This window comes from Microcebus murinus, chromosome 10, assembly GCF_040939455.1.
Source record: "Microcebus murinus isolate Inina chromosome 10, M.murinus_Inina_mat1.0, whole genome shotgun sequence".
NCBI lineage: Eukaryota > Metazoa > Chordata > Mammalia > Primates > Cheirogaleidae > Microcebus > Microcebus murinus.
Window position 1 is genome coordinate 26241203 of NC_134113.1, and position 7750 is coordinate 26248952.

The window sequence follows — 7750 nt, forward strand, 5'->3', positions numbered from 1 at the left end:
AAGCATGAGCAGAGGCTAGAAGTATCATCTGGATTGTTGCGAAACGTTTAAAAGCAGGGGCACCTCTCTGTTTTTATTCATTTCCCCCATCATGGTTTAAGTATAAAGCACTGTGAATGAAGGTAGTTGTCAGGGTTAGCTGCAGGGGTGTGGGTGTTTTTCTTTATTTTATTTTTTTTTTTGAGGGGGGAGGTAGTTTTAATTTTATGAGCTCCTTCCCCCCTTTTTATGGTGATCTAATTGCATTGGTTAAAAGCAGCTAACCAGTTCTTTAGAATATGCTCTCTAGCCAAGTCTAACTTTATTTAGACGCTATAGATGGACAAGCTTGATTGTTTGAACCAAAATGGGAACATTAAACAAACATCACAGCCCTCACTAATAACATTGTGACTTTGCTGTCGAGTGTAGATTTCTCCCTTCAAAACAAAAAAAAAAAGCTTGTGACCATTTTGTATGGCTTGTCTGGAAACTTCTGTAAATCTTATGTTTTAGTAAAATATTTTTTGTTATTCTACTTTGCCTTTGTACAGTTTATTTTACTGTGTTTATTTCATTTTCCCAATGTGACAATCGTATTTAAAAATTAAAACTCTGATGAAACATTCTGTTTTGGTCTTCACCATCTGACAAATTGAATAGCAAGAGGTGGATTTTGCCAGTTTCTTTTCACTGATGCAGATTTGTGTTAAGATATTAGTGAATGGAGTATTCATAAACTGGCCCTGAGCATGCATAAAGCATCAGTATCTGAACTTTTTTTACCTCTTAGAAATTTGAAATAAATGTGTCTGTGTTGTCCTATTAGACGATCATTGGTGTCTTGCCACAATGTTTGAAAATTACTGTATAGGACAGTCATAACAAAAAAAGCAGTTATGACCGACATGTAAGGACTTTCACATGTGCCACATTTTTGCCTCAAATTTGGGTTATGATCTTTTTCTTGGTTCTTGTCTGAAAATTTCATGTGTAACCATTGGTGTCTGTTACCAGGAAAGACTGATCTGATAAATAATTCGGGGTTTGCTGAGGCATTTGTAAGTCTTCCTTATAAATCTGATGAGCAAATCTCAAGCAACCAGTTTGCATTAAGTGTCCAGAAAGGTTTCTTCCTTTGAGAGCATCAAATCCTCAGTTAATGATTCTTGCTTTCACCTCTCTAGTATTTTCTGTGGGAGCTCCTTTTATTCTTTAATTTGGTATTCAGTAATTTTTTTCTTCATTGACAGAGTTCCTCCCCTCACAAAACTGTTCTTTCCCATCTCTCTCCATATCTAATGCCTGATTCTTGTTATTTTTAAGTCATAAATGTAGCCAGTCATAAATATGTAAATGTTAACCTTCAGGTTGGAACCTTTGTCTCTTGCAGTTTAAGGTAACGGATATTGTAGCCCATCTGAATTTTCCTCATTCTTATTCTCATAATTCTGGAGTTTCTTCAGAATGTGGTGTATTTTATTGTGCTCCTATGTAAGATGAAGAATTATCTATTAAAATTACATTTTCAACATACAAAAGCTTTTGATGACTGGTAACTGGTATCCTTCCAAATAAATGCATTGCTTGGTAACAAACGTTAGTTTAATTCAGAATAAAATTGTTAATAACCCTAATATTGTAAATTTTAAAACTAATAACAGCAATTGTCATTTATAATAATTCTTGGGCTATTTAAAGGGCTCAAGCTAAGGAAGTGGGATCTCATGGACTTCAAGCAGTTAAATAAAGGTCAACATTATTTACTGTAAGTAACATTGCTCATGGTTATAGCTAGTATCACATAATAATTTATAAGCTATGAAATTCCAGATTGAGGCTGGACACGGCTCATGCCTATAATCCTAGCACTCTGGGAGGCCCAGGCGGGAGGATTGCTTGAGCTCAGGAGTTTGAGACCAGCCTGAGCAAGAACGAGACCCTCGTCTCTACAAAATATTGAAAAACTAGCCAGGTATAGTGGCACATGCCTGTATTCCCAGCTACTCAGAAGGCTGAGGCAGGAGAATCACTTGAGTCCAGGCGTTTGAGGTTGCAGTGAGATATGCCACTGTACTCTAGGAGACAGAGACTGAGAGTAGCTAACCCTAACCCTCACTAAGTGGAATTTCAGATTAAAATCTGTTGCACACACTACAAAAAATATGTCTGATGTCTGCTGAGTTATGAGTTTTAGAAGTACAGAACTGGAATTTTTCAAATTCCACTGTTTCAAATGTAGTGAACTCCTAATTTCACAGCATCACAATTCCTTTGCAGTTTTGATATGGGTCCTCATTGTTTTGGTAAGACTCGCTTTCTCAACCAGTGGGATGAAACAAGAACCAGTGGGTTGACTGAGCTTTCTTAGAACTTACAGCAGAGGTTGAAAACTGGCAGCTTCATTTGGCCTGTGGGCCTGTTTTCCTTGGCCCATACAGTGTAGTTGGTTAAAACATTTGAATTTGATGCCAGTATTTTTAAAAATTGGGAGTTTCATGTGAAAGTCTGTTATTCTGATAACTTTTGGATGATTTGAGGATCTGGCAACAGTGAATCTGACTCACCTTTGTGCATGGGAGGAGCTGAGCAGCAGCTATCCTAACAAGAGCCATGTCATTTTCCTCTTACCCAGTTACTTGCCAGTTGGCTAGAGACCCTTCCCAGGCCTGCTCTTGTATGCCTTTGATTTTATAGTCCCTGAGCTAAAGGAGACGATTTATTTTTCAAATAACAAGTGTTTAGTATGTACCTCTTGCTTGTTGGGGATCATTAGGTAAATGAATGGTACAGGGCTTTTTCTTGGGGACTTAATAGTCTGATGGGGCAGAGGGCACACAAATAGTCACAACTCTTTCATGGAGAAGGGAAGTACTTGGAGAGGCTGCTCTGGAATCAAGCCAGATGAACACCTCCAGGCAGAGGGAACAAGCAGCATGTGCAAAGCCCTGGGAGAGAAGAAAAGAATCTGAACGTGTTGATAAGTGGCCTCTTGAGTATCAACTCTGCCCATTCATTTGAGGGCTGTTCTGAAATCCTGAGGTGTTGATATGAGCTTTATGTTGTTTGATTATTTTGTTTTGTTGTAGTCTACTTTGCTTCCACAGATCACAAACTTATCCTCAGGTCTTCTCAAAGGCTACCTAATAAGATCTTAGATCTGAAGTACAATCATCTCATTATCCATGAAGGATTGGTTCCAGGACCTCTCTTGGATATCAAAATCTGCAGATGCTCAAGTATCTGATACAAAATGGTATAATATTTGCATATAACCTATGCACATCCTCCTGTATAATTTAAGTCATGTCTAGATTGCTTATAATACCTAATACAATGTAAATGCTATGTAAATAATTGTTACACTATATTGTTTAGGGAATCATGACCAAAAAAAAAAAAAAATACGTGTTCATTTTTCCCAAGTATTTTCTATCTGTGTTTGATTGAACCCATAGATGCAGAACCTACAGGTAAGAAGCCAAGAAGAGGGGGGCCAGGCGCGGTGGCTCACGCCTGTAATCCTAGCTCTCTGGGAGGCCGAGGCGGGCGGATTGCTCGAGGTCAGGAGTTCAAAACCAGCCTGAGCAAGAGCGAGACCCCGTCTCTACTATAAATACAAAGAAATTAATTGGCCAACTGATATATATATAAAAAATTAGCCGGGCATCGTGGCACATGCCTGTAGTCCCAGCTACTCGGGAGGCTGAGGCAGTAGGATCGCTTGAGCCCAGGAGTTTGAGGTTGCTGTGAGCTAGGCTGACCCCACGGCACTCACTCTAGCCTGGACAACAAAGCGAGACTCTGTCTCAAAAAAAAAAAAAAAGAAGCCAAGAAGGGCCACCTTATATAGACAATTTTTCCATGAATTGGGGGGTGGGGGAGTGAGAAGCTCTGCTGCCCAGTCCCTAAAGGTCACGGGCTGGTATCACTCTGTGGCCCAGGGCTTGGGGACTGCAGGTATATGGAACTTAAACTTTGCTCTAGAGCAAGAGCTACTTGTAAAACAATCTCAGAAGTAGCATTTAAAAATAAGATTAAATACAAGTAAGTATATATATTAATAAAAGCCACAGGTGCAATGGTTTAGCCTTGTTTTAAGGAGAATGAGAAAGGAAATCTTGTGTCCTACAAGACATAAACACAATTGAGTGGAACTAAATGGTGCAATAGAATGATAGGAATTGATTTTATTTTTCTATTTAATGGTTTAGGAATCTTTTGGCTACTCTGTCCACATCAGGTTTTGTTACAGTAGCAAAGGTTTAAAGTTGCAACCTTATCTAGAAAAGCTGCCCCCCCCAAAGATAAAATACCATGATAATAGGGTGCCTAATTCATCAGTCCATTTGAGAAATATATTATTTCATTGAAAATGTGTACTTTTGAGTTGGAGGCAACATTTATTTAGCTCTGCCTATCTTAAGGGGTTATATGAGAGTAACAAAAGCAAAACATTCATTGAGTTTAATAATTTGAGAGGTATAAATAAAAGTCTAATCCACCACCTGAACTGGTGATACTTTGTCTAGTTCCTTATCTATACACTCACCTCTGTACTAGTTACCATTTCAACATCGAAGTTGGAAATTGTATTTGTTCCAAGAGTTGGCTTTGCTCTAGCTTTATGGTACACATTGGGCAGCGTCTCGCTGGCTGCCAAACTGGGAGCTGGATTAAAATTGTTCCTATTAAGTGTGGAACTCAAAATAAAGAGTTTGGGTCCTCCCCACAACTTCATCTTTGCCACCCTTGAGCTGATCTCATTTCATTAGTACCTGCTGGTGTGGACTGGATACTGAGCCAGCAAGCCTCTACTGGAGTGACATAATTTTTGTTTCTGATGGATTGCAGAAGAAGCCTTTAGTAACGGCCTGAATATTTACCCCCTTTAATTGTTTCTTATAGCAGAGCATCAACTGAAATCTTGGAAAAGTGCATTTTTGTCCTTGTTAAGGAGCTTAAGGACATTTTTCTTCTGCAAATCATTGTATCTATGGGACAATGTTTTAGAAATTAGAGAAGATTGACCTCATGTGCTTACTTATAGAATAGCATATCGCCCCCTCCCCTTTTTTAACAGACTCATCATTCTCACCTATCACATAACTGCTTTTTAAATAGTTCCGTGATCTAAATTAGTAAATCCCAGTACTTAAGTTTCATTATAACCTAGTAAATTTACAAAGTCTTCTGGTTTAAGCTTAAGAGTAGACTATTCAAGACTTATTCAGACCTGGCAAAGGATAGGTCGTGGTTGCACTGGATTTGAAGCTGGTGCTGTTTTCCTTAAGTTTTAAGAGGAAGCAGTAGGACTATGAGTAACCAAGGGAGAAGAGCCAAATTCTTGCAATTCATGTTTATTTCTTCTATTTTAGTCTTTGTGGGTCATAGGTCTGTTTCAACTACTCACTTCTGCCAGTGTAGTGAGAAAGCATCCATAGACAATTTAAACAAATGGGCATACTGTGTTCTGTTACTTTTCACCATCAGAAATATTTTCAACCACCGAAAATGTAAAAAGCATTCTGAATTTGTGAGCTGGATTGGGCCTGTAGGCTATAGTCCCCCAACCCCTCCTTTGGCAGTAATTTCTGCTCTTGTTAGGACCAAATGAGCGTCCCCTCCCCACCCTCTCAAAAGTAATACATTACTGTCACTCATAAAGATTAGAGAAAAGGTTTGTGGTAATTTTGCTTTTTCCCTTTCTTCATATATACGTATTTTGGTAAATTATGTACAAATTGAGCGTATAGCAAGTCCAGTTTTTTTCACATTGAGATTAACATTTTCACATTGATAATTTCTCAAAACATTTTTAAAATTAGTCCTTTAAAAAAAAGTCCGAAGTTTGCACAAGCTCCTTTTAAAAAGTGACCTTTGTTAAGCCTTTTCGGTGTTATGCAAATATGTGCACAAAATGCTGTATGTAGTGTTTTTTCAATCATAGTCATAATTTAGTCCCATTTGTACATAAAATTGATACCAGTTTCATAAATTCTACAACACATCTCTGACCATATTTTGGTTGTGCAATTTGTCCAAATATTTGTTGACTATATTCCCGGAAGTGTAATTGTTAAGGAAAGGGTTATACATGCATTTTAAATGTTGGCAGGTCATAACTCAGTTGCTCTCCAAATGGTTCTATCAGTTTACACATCATTTTACCTGAATGTTTTTAATGACTGTAATATTATGTGGGTATATTACCAGTTAACCATCACCCTTTTGCTGCTGGTGGGCATTTTATTGCCATGGCTTCCATTCTGTTTATGTTGGGGCATAAACTTTTGTCCATGTTCCTGAGGAATTCCTAGTATAACTACTTGGTCAACTTGGTATACATTGATGTCCAAATAAATGTAGCTACGACAAAGTATTTCACTAACTTATTAAGGAATGAATAAGTAAAAATGAAGAAAACCAGGAAGAATTACCATACTTTTACGAATGTCCAACGCTGCTGTTTGATAAGCACCAAAAATATGATTGGAGAGAGTGGTAATTCACATATTGAGAGGTGTTTGTCAGATGTTACAAAATGCAGAAGTGTTACTTTAGGGATGGCAATTTGTTCAAATCACATTAAAGTAGAGGAATTAAAGCTAAATGCTATGTTTTGTTAACGTAGGCTTTAGGGGCCTTCTCATCTTTCAGATAGAATTTAGCTAGTGGCACCAGTCAGGAAGGTCTTAAAAAATGACGGGGAGAGGAAGTAGCACCTTTGTAGAGGGTGATATTTTTTAAAGAAATTATTGCTTTTGAAGATGGTGTAAGTCTGTACAATAAAAAAAGACCTACATGCATCACCTCTCTCTACACCACTAGAAATAGGCTCCTTGGGGTCAGAAACTTGCTGTGTAGTCAAGAGCTCTTGATCGGGCTGGGCGAGGTGGCTCACGCCTGTAATCCTAGCACTCTGGGAGGCCAAGGCGGGAGGATCGCTTGAGCTCAGGAGTTGAGACCAGCCTGAACAAGAGGGAGACACCATCTCTACTAAAAATAGAAATTGGCTGCACAACTAAAAACATAGAAAAAATTAGCCGGGCATGGTGGCACATGCCTATAGTCCCACCTACTAGGGAGGGTGAGGCAGGAGGGTCGCTTAAGCCCAGGAGTTTGGGGTAGCTGTGAGCTAGGCTGACACCATGGCACTCTAGCCTGGGTAACAGAGCGAGACTCAAAAAAGAGCTCTTGATCATTAAAATAATTTTAACACCTCAATCAGGGAGGGGAGAAGAGCAATAAATAAGACAACCACGTGCTACAGCAGCTGTCCCCAACTTTTTGGGCGCCAAAGACCAGTTTTGTGGGAGACAATTTTTTCACGTTGTGGGGGAAGGGATGCAGAATGAAGGCAGTGATGGGGAGTGGCTGTAATACCGTGCAGCTGGGTTCTTAAATTTCATGGAAAACATTTTTTCCGTGGATGGAAAAGTGGCACTACGCTCAGGTGGTGATGCGCAGCCCAGTTCCTAACAGGCCATGGACCAGCACGGGCTGCAGTGCTATGCCATTACCCAGGCAACAAGATGGAAAATATCCATCAGGACAGAACTGACATCTTAGTGGTAGACAGTTCCTTTTAACCCAGCAATTCCACTAGTAATTATAAATTATCATAAATGAAGCATACAGTTGTACTGCTCGTAAGAGATGTGTGCGATTATCAACGGGAGTGCAGTAAAATTACTTTAGAATGCCAGACAGGTTTTCACTCAGAGGATGAATGCAGTTAGGTTGAATGTTTGAACATGGTACAAAAATA